Genomic DNA, 18,013 nt, shown 5'->3' on the forward strand with positions numbered 1-18,013 from the left:
GGCTGTAGGGACATTTGTCTACATATGTTGAGCCTTTTCACACTCAGATCATAGACTCTTGGCAAATATATTTCTATTAAAAATTTGCAGAAAGCTTATTCTTCTCTGTTTCTCTTCCTCAGATAGGCTGATTTTTCTGTGCAAAAGACATCACTAGGGATTTTGATGTAGACTCAGAATATGCTTTCTACCAATAAAAGAGAGTATGTGTCCAGCTGGGTGTCTGGCTTCTTGAGCTTCAGGCTGATTCTTTAACTTAATTTTAATGTGCGATTAAGTTCACTGTGGGGGTTAGAGACTTTCAGGATTCACATTTTAATTCAGCTAAACACAATTAATGAAACAGAAACCATGCTAAAAATGTTGTTGTTATTTTTTTTCCAGGGACAGCAGAAATGGAATTATCTTACCCTCTGCTCCCATTCTTGCACAATGGAACAGTTAAAGTGTAGTTCTTTTCTTCCAAAAAAAGAGCTGACCTGTCACTTACTACACATTAAGAATTGTTTAGGATCTTTGCTCCAGTCATATCTGAGTAATGTAATGCTCATTCTTGTTATAAATCTAAGGCCATTTGAAGGCTGGTTTGTTGACCATTACATACTGCAATGAGCTCTATGGACCTGATTACAAGATACTGAACTTGTACCAGTCAGAAACAAACCTTACTCAGCATTTTTGCAATGTTTTCAAAGAATAATGAAAGAGCTTTATTGTTAAAGATTACTTTCTTTTCTTTGATTGAGGAAAAGGGAGAACAAAATATTTTTAGATAGTGCCATTCAGACAAGAACTGAGTGCTTTCTAGTGGTTTCCTCTGTGTCTAAACTGATGAATATTTCAGCCTAAAATATGCTATACAAAAGTATATGTCTTCACACTAAATATCATAGGACATCATCCCTGTAAACTGTTATTTTTTAAAAAGACATCATTTGGAAGGAAGGCTGAATTGACAGTTTACCCACAGAAGTGCCTATTTTGTGTGTCTCAGTGAAGTGGAATCTAATGCATTGCTATAATGACTAAATATATAGTTCCATAATGTAGTGTGGCAGTTTAAAAAACTTGAGACAGAGGCTTTTGTAATATTTCCTGGAATTTATTTGCATCATCTGAATATAAAGGAATGAAAGAAATGCAACAAATTAGTACAAATGAAATCTTAGTAGCCTAATTAAAGAAAAATTATTAATAAATTTACTAGCCAAAATTATTTGTAATTATTAAAAAAAAATCCAAGGCAAAAATCCCCAATTAAAATTATGTACATTCTTAGTTTCTACCCCTCATCACGATGTTATGCTCCTGATTCCCCTGCTGCTTTGGTCTTAAAGTTGCTGATTCTTCACTGAAAAAATGTGTTGTTCTTGTTACCAGTTTCTTCTTTCTCATTCTAAGGTCCACTTCAAATGTTTGCTGCTGAGCTTTCACACCTTTGCTCTTTCTTCATTGTTCTACAGCTGAATGAATTTACTGTGAATGGTGCTATGGTGCCATTTGTGTTTGTTAGGTACTGTGTGTTTATTCTCTTTGTTAATTCTCAGACTAGTTTTGTCCAGCTCCAGGTTTATATTTCTGTTAACTGACCACTGGGAAACTGGTTAGTCATGAGGTTTCTAGTGCCAAGCCCATGCCCCACTTCTTATCACCTTATATCCATTTTGTTAGAGCAATTGCTAGGTAAATAACTCACCAGCTTAAAGTAATTATTTATGTCAAGTCAGGTTGAAAAAATGCTCTTTCAAAATTCTTGATACTCAATTACCATTTTTAACCCAATTTTTATTAACAGCCAAAACAGTTAACTAGGTTTGATATCAAATCAGTTTGAGTTGGTTTTTACTGCTCAGCAACATGAAGAATATTTTTGGGTTTTGTTACTACACAATGAAATAGGAAAAGGAAAAAAGAACTAAACTTTTCATTTTGAAATTTTCTCTATTCTTTGTTGCATGAACAAGAAACAATTGCAGAATGAGAAGCAGTTTGGGCTCTTCTCTGGAGTCAGCTTGCTCAAGTTATTTTGGCCTGAATTCTTTCATTTCTGGAATATACACACTCACCTGGGCTTAGATGTCTGCAGAACTACCTGTTCCTTTTGTTTGCCTCCTCTTTTCTGTAACCATTTTAACACGGTTTAGTTTTGAGATGTACCAATTATAAAAAAAATGATGCAAAAAGGCACCCTAATAACCATAAAAAAATACCTGTGTTTAACAGTGGTTCACAATAATTTCTTTTGCTTGATGCCTTCTTACAAGAAAGTATGAAAGGAGATTTACCTATGACTGCAGGAGTCAGGTTTTAGGAAGGCTACTAGAGGGGCATCCTGGGACATGAAGTCCAAATGTACTCCCATGCACATGGGCAGTGAGATACCCCATGATAGTTGGTCAAGGGAATCACTTGTAGCTTTGAAGCTCATATAAAAGGTGTTGTCTCATTTGAATAAATGGATTTGGTTGCTGAACCCCCAACCAGTAGGGACCATATGGGGTTTTTTTATTTATTATATTAATAAAGCCATATATGACTAAGTAGGATCTTTATTTTTCCAAAAATCAAGCAGTCAAATAGCAGAAATGAGTAAGAGATGAATAGGAAAGATAGGAAGGGAGGAGCTCCTGTTTTTCTGCATGTACAGAGGTGATCCTTCCTCTTTGGTTTAATCAGTGTGCCTTTTGACTTTAAAATAAAGTCATGTGGTTTGTGTGCTGAAACTTAATTTTTTTTAAAGTGGAATATATTTCCATGCTATCCAAAATTTGCAGCTATTCTGATATGTTTGGTTTGTTCCTTATAGAAAAACTATGGCAATTTTGTTAATTATGAGAAGAGTCTGACAATTTGCACATAGACACTTATCAGAAGAGTGTTTTGCTTTGCTGTCAAAATTCTAATCTCCTCAGCCACAGAAAATCTTAAATCTCAACTCAGTTCTAAGCTCAGATAACCCATATAGATAATTTATCTTACAACTTGGTAATTTAATACCAAAGTAAAAAATGGTCTTGTTCTTTTGCTACCAGAAACCAAGAGATAAGAGAGCAGCCCAGAGGACCACGTCTGCTGGTTGGTGATGGAGGAAAACAGCTATTAATTCAATTATTTCTAGTCTGTTGGAAATTAAAAAAGCCCTTTCCCTTAAGACAGGTAGAGCTCAGTCCAGTAGAAAAGTTTGAAAGGAATGCTCTCAGATGGTCTGTTGAATGACGGATTTTGTTTCCATGCTACAGGGATGACAGGAGAATTCTGTTAGATCCCACACCAGAAATGTACTTTCAGACAACACCTGTAGTCCTTACTAGGCAAAATTTTCACCAAACATGATACTTCTTTCAAAGTTTATCAGTATAACATTCTTTTTTGAGAATCATCTAAAGCTTCTGAAAAAAAAAAATTGTTCTTCATGAGGGCAGTCAGGAAGATTAAAACCCAGTAGTAATGACAGCCTGGTTAATGGTCATTGCTCAGTGGGAAACAAGGAGCTGTGAGGCATCCAGTCATGGGAGTTGCTACTGAGGATCTGGGTGAAACAACATGAAGGTGATACATGCAGTTGCCCTTCTACATTTCATCTGGATTTACAGCCCATTGCACTATTTTTTAACAACTTTTATGCTCTTTGGAAAAGACCTCCAAATGCTTCTTCTTTTACTATAGATCCTAGTTTTAGTATTTTAAGGGATTTTTCAGTTGTGTCAAGAGGAATAAATTAGAAAAGGTCTTATTTTGTTTACACTCTGTCTTCAGACTGTGATCTACGAGAATGAAACACTCATTACCTTGCCCTTCTGTATAATGAAATTTAGTAAAAGATCAATTAATCCCATTAAAGTAATATACAGCAAGAATGGATTTCTTTCATAATGATTTTATAGCACTGATTGAGTACATTGGATTAGATGTGATAACTCCTGAGTATAGTTTTCTTAACTCCTGATTAAGAGTTATGTGGAAAAGCATTCATGTAGCTAATGATAAACTAATCTATTCAGGAGGACAGAATGTTTATAGCTAATTTATCAGTGACCTGCAACGCAGTGTGAAAATAATTAATTAGAGACGTGCAATGTGCAATGCACGGGAACAACTATTTTTAGATTGTTAGCAATTTTCTGTGATTATAAATGTGTGTCTCTTCAGTAGCTACTGAAAACATGTTTTATAGTGTGACTGCATGTTGTTTTTACACTCTCTCCTCTCTGTTTTTAATTATAGTACCATCATGTGAGTGTATTTGGTATTAGAACACTGTAGCTGTAGGCCAGCAATAGCTTAATTGTTCAGGATCCCACATTAACTGTTGCTCGTGATGAGCTTTCTTTAGAAAAGATTGCATTGCCAGATTGAAGGAAACAGGAAGCAAATGCAAGGATGCTAAAAATAATTATAATAAAAAATCAGAAGCTTTCTAAATTAAGTTCTAGAATGCTATTTAAAATCACTCATATGCTTTTTCATTTAACACTGCCCTTCTTGTAAGTTTAATTCGACTATATCAATAATAGCATATATATTATAATGCTTTAAGATTTTCAATATTCCTTAGTTGTTAAAGAGCAATAAAAATAGATAGTTACTAAACAGCTATGCATGTACATTTTGCATATCATAATAGAATTCAAAATATTTACGAAACAATTTTTAGGGCAGGCATCATATTACACTTACTGAACATTTTGACACTTCAGGCAATACCTGGCATTACAAAATATATATAAAGCATATTAAAAAAAATTTCCATGAAAAAGAGATTAAAATTGCACTGAATAAACAACAATAACAGTTTATAACGTTTGGAGGTAATAAAAGATATAATTCATTGCATACTGAACATGTAAATGTGATTTTCTCTTCATAATTGTGACTGAGAAACGTGTCAAGTGCATTTTTCTGAACACCAGTACTGAATACCAGTTTTTTGAAGCTCTCTTAAATTTAATCTTTTCAGTCAAACAATATAACTTTTAATAGCTTTTAATATTTGCTATTTTTGTTGTCTGAAAAATTAATGTTACTTGATTAAAATGGCTAATTTTTGTAGCCTTGGAATCAGCTTACATGGCCATGGATATATGTGTCAAAGCATATAATATAAGACACGCTTCTGTTTCTAGTCTTACCTAAAAGTAGCCTGAAGTCCTTTCCTTCTTTGCTGAAAGCTGTGTATGAGTTAGAGGAATTCAACATACACATTAACTAAATTCTACTAGAGAACTACTCTATCATTTGGAGAATACAATTATTAGATACTGTTTACACAGAAATGTTTCAGAAGAGCAAGACTGTGACCGTTTTGGGATAGAGGAAGATAACTGACTGTATATGTAATATTGGTTTTCAGCTTTAGTGCTAGCCCTAACCCAAGAAATTGAAGTTGTAGTGTAAATTGACAAGCCAGAAGAAAAAACACCAGAGAGTGTTAGTTTGAAAATATTGCATTAATTTCTTACTTTTGGTATGAAATGTAAGAAAGTAATGAAATATATCTTTTACTATTTAGAAAAGGAAAGGAACTGAGTTTCATTTAATTTGTTATTATATCAAATAGAAAAGAAAGCAAAAGGAGGGGATGCATGCACAGGCAGAGGAGAAGGGAGGCAAGAGGACTCATTGCAGAAACCTAACATTCATCTCACATAAAGCACTTGCTGAAACTCCTCATGCAGCCATTTGCGTGAGCACACTTGACTACACTAAATTTCAGCATCAGTGTATTTTTCACCCTGATCTATTACTCTTTCTCCTCTGAAGTGCTTTGCCACTGTCTCTCAGGGAATGAATTTGTCACTGACACTTCCTTCTTCAGGAAGGCTGCCAGTTCCTTCTTCACACAGAAGACCTCTTCAATAAAAGTTGTTCTTCCGGTGAATGCTGTGCCCAGCTAGCTCGTGTCATCCACTGCCTACTTTCCTACTCCTTCTGCTTCTCATAATTTTGAGTTAATTTTCCATGCCTTCATTCTCTCAGCTATATTTGTCATCAAGTTTTCTCTCCCATCTCTACTTTCTGCAAGGTCAGGTTGATCCATTCAACTAAATATAAGGATTTCTATTTTTTTTTTTTAATTTTCCTTTGCTTTTCTCTCTAACATATTTGATTGGGAATAAGTTTTTGTTTGTGTAATTTACATCACTGGGGAGGCCTGACCAGTAGTTTTTGAGGATCCACATTGGAGATGTTCATGGAGGACTGCAGCCTGTGGGAAGGACTCACACTGCAGCAGGGGAAAGGTGAGCAGGATGGATTAGCAGAGAGGAGCTGATATGGACTGAGCACAACCCCTATTCATCACCCAGAGTTAAGAATGATGGAGTGAAACTGAGCCTGTGAAAAAAAGGGGGTGGGGAAGGTATTTAGTTTTTGTCTGTTTCTCACTTTCCAAATATTTTAATGGGCAATAAAAGAAATCAGTTTTCCTAAGGTCAAGTCTGTTTTGCCTGTGATACTGACCTTCCAATCTTCATCTTGACCAATGGGCTAGCTAGAACTTCATGATCTTGGAAACCGTGAGTACTCATCCTTTGGGATGACAGGAAAGGCCAGAAAAGTGTAGCTGCCAAACATTCAGGTTCCATATGACAAGCCTGTATGTGAAATCTTATTTTAAAATCTGTAATATTTGTAAAACGGTTTAAAAAGAACATTTTTTGTTGCTCTCCTCTGAGGAATAGTTTTCCACATTATACAGCTGCAAGGTCTTATGATTAACTTTAAGCACTATAAACTTGCAGCAGGACTAGCATTCATATAGCTAAATTTAGCTATCATGCTGCTGTTGGTTGCTGATAAGCTAAAATTACATCCTTTTGATTTGTCTGCCATTTAAAAAATATTTTAGAGGATTATTAAGTTCATAATCAGAATTATCACTGTCTTTCCACACTGAATTTAGGTCTTGTGGCTGAAGTGTGATTTCATACTTGTCTATCTCTGTTTTTACAGACAATGTGCTTTATAAATTTAACTCCTCATGAAGTGACTTTAAAAAGAGTGACAAAATGCATTCCATCTTTTAAAATAGTAAAAGACTCTTTAACATATTCTATCAGAATAGTGGAAAAATAAGGCAGACTAATATTAAATGTCCAGCATTCCTAACTACATGGAGAATAGTAGCAATGGTTCCTATAATATTTTCTGGATGGCTGCTTATTTTAGCTGTATAAATTGATAATGTCTTTGATAAAGATGTGCAAAGAGTTTTCTTGGGCAGAGAATTTCTGGAATGTAAAACCTGTATTTCACATCTCCAACTATTTGCCAGCTAAAAGGAATTAGCAGCACATGTCCTAAAGGTCAGCTATTTGGCTTTGCTTTTGTGACCCATTTGTTTGCTGCCTTTTGGAGGTAGGGCAGTAGCAGACCACACAACAGGGACAAGTAATAAAACTCTGAATTCCTTAAGATTACTGGACTGCAATCTTGTAGTTGTTGTAGTGCACTGTAAAATCTCTGGGATGCTGAGGTGTTGTCCATGACTTCTTGTCATCTCAGTGAACAACTCCAGTTTGAGGAACTGAGGAACTTTGCAGTGGAAACACCTAGGAAGATAAGGCATCTTAAATTCTTGTCTTCCTGCCACAAAGTGTGCTAATGAGGCATGGCAAAATAAAGAGGCTACAGCCACAGTTATCCCTGGCAATACACTGTTGCCTAAACTTCCACCTCTTCAGCCTTGAATTAAATAAAGGCATGCTAACATTCTAACATAGTAAAAGATGAAAAGACTATGGAATTTTTGCAGAATGTAGAGAAGAAAACTAAGGCCTGTTTACATGAGAGACTTCCAGGCTGTGCTTTCTCAGCAGACAGGATTTACTCGCAGCAGCTGTATGCTGCCTTTAAACCTGGAATAATAAAATCTGTGTTCTCTCTTTTGGGGTGGAAGAATGGGATATGTCAGTGTTGAAATTATTTCTAAAAGCATGTGTGATTCTACTTAGCTGTGATTTGCAAGACTGTAAAATGACTTTTCAGTGTTAGAACCTCTCACAGGTTTCTACATCATAGTTGCCTCATCTTGTCAATTCAGACCTAGTTCTTAAAACTGTTAATAAAGCAGATCAAGACTACTCTGTTTACAAAGGCCAGCCTGCCTACCCACCAAAACATTGTGCTCTATAATAAGGAGACATTATCACTGGGGTTTTTTGTTCCCTTTCCACAACATGTCTCATGCTAAAACATCCTACTTTTGAGTTCTGAACAGGTCTAAATTAAGAAGATGATTTATTTAATATATTTATAGTCCTTGGTTATAAGTAGGTGGTAGATTAAGCTATCACCAATAAAAGCTCTAGGCTGAAATAGAACAAGTAAATTACCTCAAATGAAGAATTAAATTCAGATTTAACATTTGTTGTATTTGGAAAATAAAACAGATTGTTATTTTTCATAGCTAATGTGGAATTTCCCAAGCTATCCCAGAGGATAAAACAGTCTAGGACAAGACTCACCTGACAATACTCTGCTACCAAGTCCTATCTTGAATGTGGACAGAGATTACATTGGAAAACCATTCTCTCTTTTGTATTGTAGCAACATGGATAGGTAAATAAATAATCCTTTGGGCCTCATCTTCAATAAATAAAATCATGTTGATGCTGCTCCAGCAGGAGTATGTTTCATACATGCTGAGATCTGCCTGTTGATCTAAACAAAGAACTCACTTTACCTGAAAAACAATTGAAGGCTCAGGGAAAAGAATTTAACTGAGTTTAAATAGTAGATCAATTTTCTTGAAATTTAGTTTCTCAAGTTGGTTTTTTTGGTTTCTTTTGTTTTTAATTTATTTTTTTTAATGTCACAGTCTGCTATTCAGATCAATCTCTTAACTCTGAGGCCATAACTTCTTAGATAAAAACAATATTTATAACTACATACAGTTATACTTTGAATGGTAGGTGGAATAAAACCAAAATTAAGATTAGAAACCCTCATGTATGGTTTAGGGCTGAAACAGAAATTTATGGAAATGGGGAGTTTTTTTCCTTATCAGCAGGCTTATGTCATAAATTCTTTAGTGCAGATTTTAAAAGTTATAGAGCCACATGTTTTTAATCCCAATTTGAGGATTGTTGACGTGATCTGCAATAAATAGACATATCTTGAACAGTTTGCTCATCTTAGAGCAATATTATTTGAAGGCCAGTGGTATATATGATAATAACCAGTAAATATTACCTTGACACCGTAAGAGTTTAAAATATCAGAATGATCTTTCCTTGTTGTCTTTGCTTGGTTTGTGTTACAGTAGAATTTGGAAGTGTGTGTGGCCTTTACATGGAGAAATATATATATTTAAAACATGCTGAATATCCACTGTTTGGTGATGCTTGTTTTTATCCCCAAGCTGTCTTTTTCTGTCCTTAAGTCAGCTGACTAAAGAAAGGTAAACTCTCAGTATTTTATAGCCATATCTTTTTAGAAAACATAATAAAGCTCCACATGTTATTTGGCTGTAATTTCTGTCAAGTTATCTATACCTTTAAGTCATTTTGACCATCTGTCTCATTTTTGTCACACTGGAAGTTAGGAACAATGTATCTCAGTATGCAGGTAACTTCTTATTCTTGTAAAAGCCTGATGAGTACTTTTCCCTCTCATGTGGTATAATGCAACAGAACATAACTAGGTGAGGTGAAGGACATTTGCCTTGTTTTAAGAGGGCACTCATAGCTACTGCTCGTCAGCCAAGAGGCAGTGGTCATCAGCGTAAGGAACATGTACAAAACGTGAATCAATTATGGATCAAAATCCAGCTGAAGTGTGCTAGCTCTGATTTGACCTCACATACATCAAAGCCTGAAGGCCCTCTGGATTTGAAGCAAGACCTTCAATCATTCTGCACTTACTCACTAAGAAGCATAACCAGCATCAACCCTATAATGCTGAGGTTGGTTGTTACCACAAGAGGCCCAGTTGCTGCTCCTGATGCCATGGTGATTATGTCCTGTTCAGAAAGTTTTCAAAAAGGGTTTTTGATTGTCCTTATGGTTTTCTGTGCTTTTGGGAGAGAGAACTGGATAATGTGAAAAAAAAACCTGTTTTGATAGTGCTAGTTATTTCTGCTAAAAGTAATTTATATTTGGGTTTTGTATGGAAAGGTTTTTTTTCCCTGAAGAATTCTATTACATCCACAAAACAGAGAGTAGAAGGACATCTGATTCATATTCTATACTAGCAAGTTCAATATGTCCAGGTATGTTTCTGAGGACTGAATAAAGGGAATGTCCTACATCTATGGTAGTATATCATATCAACCACCAAAATGTACAGGTTGCTCATAAACCACTCACGTGCTGAATCATGACCATCTGGGAGAGTGTGAATTGGCCTATGCCAAAAGCTTGCCAGGGGCTGTTGACTGGCAGTCAGTTCCAATCAGCCAGTGTAGAGCATGTGCAAGTGCTAGTGCTTTAACATAACACGTAGAGGTAGCTATACAGTGTCTGCTCTTGCATCTAATTCTCCCTGATGCTCCCCAAAGTATTCAGTTCACTCAGCCACTTAGGACACAGCTGTTGCAAATCTACCTTGCTGTGGCCAGCCAGCAGCTACCTCCTCTGCTTCACGTCTACTCGCTCATTCTGTTGCATCTAACTGCAGCAGAATCTACTCAACAGAAATCATCTGTAATTTATGTATAGTTGCTGTAACAGTGGTTTCTCAACTCTAATATCTTCATTGTCCATGCAAAATTAAGATGCACAACTATTTTTCTAGTGATGTTAGGTCAAGAGGCAACTCAGGGCAGTGAACGAAACTGTCAGTGAGGTTTCTGAGACATCATCTGTAACTCCTCTCCTCTATACCTGGATTCAGGCATACTTATTTTTTTAAGAACTTTCTTTTCTTTTTTTTTTTTTTTATTCTGAAGAGTACAATAGATCAGTCAGACAATACTATATCCACCATGTAGAGTTACAGTGGGGTAAATCCCTGAAGCTGAGCTGCAAATTGGCCTCTGATTTTCTGAGCTTTGGATCAACGTTTTGTTCTCATGTATTCTTTACGGGTTACATTATCTTCAAGCTTAAATTTGTTATTACATTTGAATAACTGAATTCTGCTGGTGTATGGCCAATCTTTGTAAATGAGGCCTTTTATTCCAACTGAAGTTACTTTTACCACTGAAGTTTTATTTCTCTACAGTGAAACACCTCAGGTTGAATGTTTTCCTGCTGGACATGAAAAGTTCCATCTCTGCTTCTTCCCTCCATCTGGGACTTTGCTGTGATTGTTCTTTCATTCCCTTTGATTCCTCTGCTCATCTTCTTAATTAGTTGTGATTCAGGTGAATGTAAACTGAAGATGCTTCCCCTCTGGGAGTGCTATTCTGTCACTGGATCAGGTGCAGATGGCAGAGCTCTTGTTAACTTAATTGATTATTAAAAAGCTGACATATGGAAGGAATTGTTTTCTTTCACTTTTCAGCTTGGGGAAATTGTCATGCTATATGAGTAAACAACTTAGGAAGTTCCTGAAATCAGAGTTATCAATATATTAGAGGGATGCTTTGGGTCTTCTCCTGAGTTCTCACCTACCTAAAAATTGTAAGTTGGCACTCATTGCTACCATGTGGAGCTCTACTTCTGATAAGTTACCTATGAAAGGAGTTTGCAGAATTAAAGAACTTCCAGCCTTCTTCAGACTAGTTTGATTCTATGAAGAAGAACAAAAATATGATAGGTATAGAAACAGTCCAGGAAACACAAGAAAGTTGGAGAGGAGATAATGTAGACAGAAAATACTTGTTTTGTTTGACATGGTATATTCTCTGAAGTTTGTACTTCCATATTGCTATTAAAAAGTTTTGATTTTCCTCACTGTTTTTATAACCAAACTGACTAAAGGAAAGGACAACTATGCTTTTTATTTGAGTAATGATGGCAAAAAGCTTGTATTTCAAAGACATGGACAAAACTCAACAGAAATTTGGTCTATGAAGATGTATGGGATATTTGACTTTGGCAGACCTACTAAAACTTCCAGTGTCTCCAAACTTCAAAGCTGTTGTAAAGAGTTTCATTGGAACTTCTGTCCATTTTTTCACTTTGCTGTTAAAGGCCAAAACCCATGTATGATTGTGTGGTGATTTTAAACTGAGTTGATGTTGAGTGAATGAGTACCAAGGCAGTTCGAGAGGGAAACTAATTGTGCCATGTTTCTCTTATTCTGACTGAAGTCTCCTGAGCAATGTTGTGGAAGGAGAAAACCCAAATATGTTTGTATAAAACTCTCAAAGTGAAGAATTTGAACTTCTTATATTTGGGAGAGGAAGAATTTCTTTGCTTTAGCATATCAAGACAGTAATTAGCCATTCCCCTGTGACTGTCTTTAGACTCGTAGTGGAGAAAGAGGTTTCTGGTGTGTAGGAACAAACGAGAAGGAACAGGCAGGTACTTGCCATCTCTGTGAGCCTAGACTTTTACAGGGCTTCTCTCTTCTTTTATTGTCTCTCTCCTTTCTCTATGCTACACTGGTTTCCACCATGTTGTATGTAATGACCTGCTAAACTCTCAAAAGAGTGTAGAGCCAGTTACTAGTCTAATAAAATGCTTCCCTATCATTTGCTTAATTACAGTATGACAATCAAGTCATATGGTCTAAATAAGACTTTCTACAATTTGAACCAGAGCCAAATTTTAAATGTAGAGATGTCAGTGTAGAGGATCAATTCAGGCATTATCTGATTTAAGAGAAAGACAGTTAGCCTCTTCTTATAATTATTAATCTACAGCTGTAGGGAAAAATACTGAAACATCAATTAAGCATAACCATGACTTTTTGGTAACAAAATCAGCAAGGTAATGAATGCTTCAATAAATAGCAAAATGCTGTATATTGAATTGTTAGCGAGCATGTTGGCTCTACCAACTTGTCTGAAGTTGTTGAATACAAATCACTATCTCTTTGTGACTAACTTAACATTCTTTACTCAATGACATTGATATGTTGGAGTCAACATGCAAAACAACATGGAAAGGCATTGTTCTTCTCATCCAGGGAAAAACAAATGAAATTTTTATCAATTAATTGAGAGAAATGAAATTCTGGAGGGAACTCTCTATTCTTTATATTTCAGCAAGACCCAATGACATTGGTTACAGTGCCCTGGTTTGGAATAAACAAAGAGACTTTAAATTTATACTTATCATATATTATTTTATTTCTCAGCACTAATATGAGAACAAATTACAGATATGTATCTTATTTAGAAAGAAGAAGAACAGTCATTTTATGTCTCCTAAAACAAATTCTGATAGTCGTTTTATGCAGCTTGAAGTTGATTTTATTTTTGATATATAGGTCTTTTCAGTGTGATTACACATTACTTGGAATTGTGCATGTTTTGCTGTCATTCGTAAGAGCTTCTGGTTGTCTGTTCTTTCTGGAGAAGAACAATCGGCAGTACTAAATCTATAAATTATCCCTGACAGTAAGAGGATTGACTGTGGTCAAAGGCAAAAAGTCTAAAACCCAAAAAACTTGCAGGGGAATCAAAGAAGGATGGGAAAGGTTTACTGCATTCCTCAAACTGAGAAAACTGCTGTGTATTTGTCACACATAGAATGTATTTAGTGAGGAAAATAAAAAAAAATATTTAATGCTGGATATAATTCACTATGGAGTGTATTCACGGTTTTCATAGAAGGCAGGTGCATATTAAGCAAAATAGACACGATAGTGATTTAAAAAAGAAAAAAAAAGCTGATAAATATTTCATATGTTCTGTGGAAATGCATTGCTCTCATTGTTCTTGTATCCCACCTCTCTTTCCAGGCTCATTTAAATGACTGCCTTGTAAGAGATGTAGGCTTCTATTTATGTGGAAGTTGGTGAATAATTTAATTTACTTGACACATCTAGCCTCTTGACCAGTTTATCTTTCCAGCAGCATGGAAAGCTATGGATGTTATGGATCGTGGATTCCTATGAATTTATTTATTAAAACTTAGATGGCCCTTTCCATGCTGGAATATATGAAAATAACGTTCTAACTTCACAGAGAAAGCAGTTTTCTTCAAGTGTTAAGTGTGTAATGTTAGAAATTCAAACACATATTATGCTATTTCTTTTTGTATGCAGAATTAAAGTAAGAGTTGACAGTGAGTTTTATTGCAAGATTTTAGGACAAAATAAAATAAATACAATTTAGCATCTTTTACAGAATCTTTTATAATGAATAAGTAATGAGTAAAATCAGTGGAAGAAATTGTTGAGATATATATATCTAAATAATTGTTTTCTTGTCCTTTACTGTTAAAGCTCTAATACTTTTTAAATCTATCTTTTCATTCCTGGGGTTGTATGCTGGATTCTTATTCATACAAGCTGTAAAATATTTATGACAGAGAGTCCATGTCTCTCTCAGTTTAAAGTATCATGTGTATCTTTTATTCCATATTTGTCACAGGGATAGTGATATTTAAGTCTTGAAGTACTTTTTTTAAGAAGCTAATTTATATAAGCATATACCCTCAGATTAAAATAATTTTCTGAAATCATCAGTTTCTGATCTACCTTTACCAAGAGAAGGTGATTTGGCTGAAATTCTAAGACCAGAAGGCAACATAAAAAAGAAACAGAGGAATGTGAGAGTGGAGGACAGAAGGTGGTGCCAAAAGAAAACAGCTGTTAGATGAGGCTTCAAGGGAAACTTGAAAAGACTGACAGATGTGCTACACTTTTCAGAATTAAGAAAGGCCTCCATGGATTGAAATACAGCACTAACCTACTTAATAAGGTTAGAATGCAACTCTGCTCTTTTCTTATCTTTTTGATAAGACTCAGGACACCTGGATCCACCCTTCTGCCACATCCATCCTCCTCTTGTTTTTCTATCTATAGTTTCACCTGAAAACAAAAGTAGGAGCTGACAGACACACAACTGTGTGTTCCAAAACACAAGTACTCTTTTGCTTTTTTTGTTTGGTTGACTGTTTTTTCTTTTGTGGTAGGGTTTAAATTACAACTCCTGTTACTAGTGTCCTTTTTTTTGTTATATTTTAATAAAATTGTCTCTCTTTGGCCATAATGTAATTGGCTTTTACACTATTACAAGTATTCTAATTTCTATAATTTTTGATTGCTCATATACTTCTGTGAAATATGAGGTGTTTCTATTTTGGTGATGATTTCTAAACTACAGAATGAAAATACTGTCCTAGGGTTCTCATCAACCTAATGCATTAGTTGAAAAAGAGATCTGTATTATATATAGAGTGTAAGCATTCTTTTCATTTATGATCTTGGTCAATTCCTTGGTCATAATTGATTTACTGCATGATTCTGAGTAAGATACTTCCTTTCCTCTCCTCTTTAAAATATAATGATGTAATTCTATCAACTTTTTTTTTTTTTGCCAAGAATTTTAACTTTTCTGTGAAATTGAGAAGTGTTGAGAAGTAGTATTTTTATTCATTTTCACATGTTGGGCTGTTTGCTTTTTTTTAAGATAGGTTTTAATTCCAAGCATACTTTTCTGAGTATATTAATAATCGAAAACTGACCAAGAGATATAAATTATTACCAGTCAAAATATTGGAATAACTAATCCACTGATCAAATGAATTTATACAACAAGAAATTTAATATCACTTAAGTAGGCAAGTTTCAGTGCATCAGATTCTCACAAAACAAAAAAGAGAAAATGGTAGTGAGGGAGAGCTGAGTAATTAACTCTTCTGGAGAAAGTTTGGGAGATAGTCTTCTTCATTTGCAAGCATCATCTCCTGTGCTGACATGGAGTTGCTAAATATTTCGTCTAATTTCAGGCAGATTGTAAAACCATTGACACTGCAACTATTTACAGTAAAAAGCTCTGAATAGCCAAAGTCTGCTTGCTGTGTGATAATGGCATGAAATATTTCTCACAGTGTGGCTTCTTACTCTGAAGCTCTTTAGTTTCAATTTCTGTGTACCATGTCTTACCATTTTCTCTGGTTCATGTTCTCTCTTTTGTGATGGTGTTCCCTCGAAACAGGTAGTCACATGCTCCATTCAGACAAACTACCTGACTTTACCTCTGTATACAGTAGATCCCAAGAGCCAGATTCATGCCTTGCATATTCTATTCTCCTTTGTGTGAAGACAGTTTTCGCTAAGGAAAGTACTGAAGTACTTTGACATCTCTGTATAAAAATGAAGGTGGATATTTGGACAGTTATAAAAACAAATTTCATTCGTACAGAGCTATGTGTATTGAAGTTATAAGGACATTTAATAACATAGTTAGGAAAAAAATAGATCAATAAAAATCACTTACCACAGTAGCTCAAGGATTGTCATGTATGCAGAATAGAAAATGTGGTGAGGTTTGGGCACACAGCAGTATCATGACACTATGTTTATTTTTTTCAGTCAAGGAAAAAATGTTTTTATTTGTCTCTGAAAGCAACCCTTTCCTGGTTTTTTAGACGTAATGTACTGGCTTTTGTGCTTTTATAAAAATGTGCTTGAACTTACCGAGCTGTCTTTCAAGGAAGAGATATACTCAGGGGGGGCTTGCAGGTAGTCTGTATGGAGAAGGATTGAAATGGATGCATTAAATTTAAAAAAAAAGTCTCCCATTTTTAAACCATTTGTAAATGCTACCTATGTTTATTCTGGGATAATAGAATTGTTACGAACTTGTGACAATTATAAGTATGTTCCTACACATAGCCTACGCTTCTGAGACCAGCACCGGTGAGTGAGGATATGCACATCAGTGTGTGATTGCTAGCAAATATCAAGCTGGACTAGCTGGCAAGTAGATTAAGTAGCTTGGTAGCCATGTTTTGTAGTAGTTTAAGTCTAGGACAGATATGTGTCTCTGTCTGGGGAGGAGCTGACTGCTGGAAGGACAAGCACATTCCATTTACCAGGGAGACTGTGGAGTCTGGGAATTGCCTAAGACACCCATTTGTATGCCTATGTGTGATGTTTGAAGTGTTGATGCAGTTTTCTGTAAGTCTATCATTTTGTTTGAACTGGACATACTAGCTCATATATATTAGATCATATGTGTACAGCATATAACCCATCCATATAGTTCTTTCACTAAGTACCTTTTCCTTGACTTAGAAACCTGAATAATTCCAGGCTTCTGTCATCAGATGTCTCCCCATTTTCTCTATTCATTCTAGTAATCTTTGCATCTGTTCTGATTTCACTTTATCTGTTCTGATAATTAGCCATTCCAAATGTACTGGTTTCAATTGAGGTGTCAAAAGAGACACTAAATGTTAAACTGGTCTTTTTATGGTCTCACCTCTGTGATGATGCCAAATACAGAACTCTTCCACATGAGAGACCAAAATTCCTAATCAACAATGCACCATTTTATTCAGCAAGAGAATAGTTGGTAAAGTATTCTTCCCCTCACAAACTGAAAATAGCCGAAATTATTGCAGATTACAATACCATCTTTTTAATAAAAACTTATGTTGGAAAAATAAAAAAAAATTAGTTTGAAATAATTCAAATGTTCTATTAAAATTCATCGTGTTTTAAATATCCAGATAGAAGCAGCATCTGTTGTACTTCTAGCATTACTTGGTCTGTTCAACCTGGAGAAGAGGAGACTGAGGGGAGACCTCATTGCAGTCTACAACTTCCTTGGGAGAGGAAGAGAAGGGGCAGACACTGATCTCTTCTCTGTGGTGCCCAGTGACAGAACCCAAGGGAATGGCTTGAAGGTGTGTTGGGAAGTTTACTTTGGATATTAGAAAAATGTTCTTCACTCAGAGGGTGACTGGGTACTGGAACAGACTCCTTAGGGAAGTGGTCACAGCATCAAACCTGACAGAGTTCAAATTGGGTTTGGATGATACTCTCAGGCACATGATGTGAGGGCTAAGGTTTGGACTCAATGATCCTTGTGGGTCCCTTCCAACTCAGCATATTCTGTGATTCTGTGGTTCTGTGATTTTTCAATGTCAAACAAAATAAATGAAATCTTGCCCCTACTACCAAAGAAATTCAACTTTCTAGTTAAAAAATAAAGAGAAAGAAGAAG

Source organism: Manacus vitellinus, unplaced genomic scaffold (genome assembly GCF_001715985.3).
Source record: "Manacus vitellinus isolate BGI_N305 unplaced genomic scaffold, ASM171598v3 scaffold_13_pilon, whole genome shotgun sequence".
NCBI lineage: Eukaryota > Metazoa > Chordata > Aves > Passeriformes > Pipridae > Manacus > Manacus vitellinus.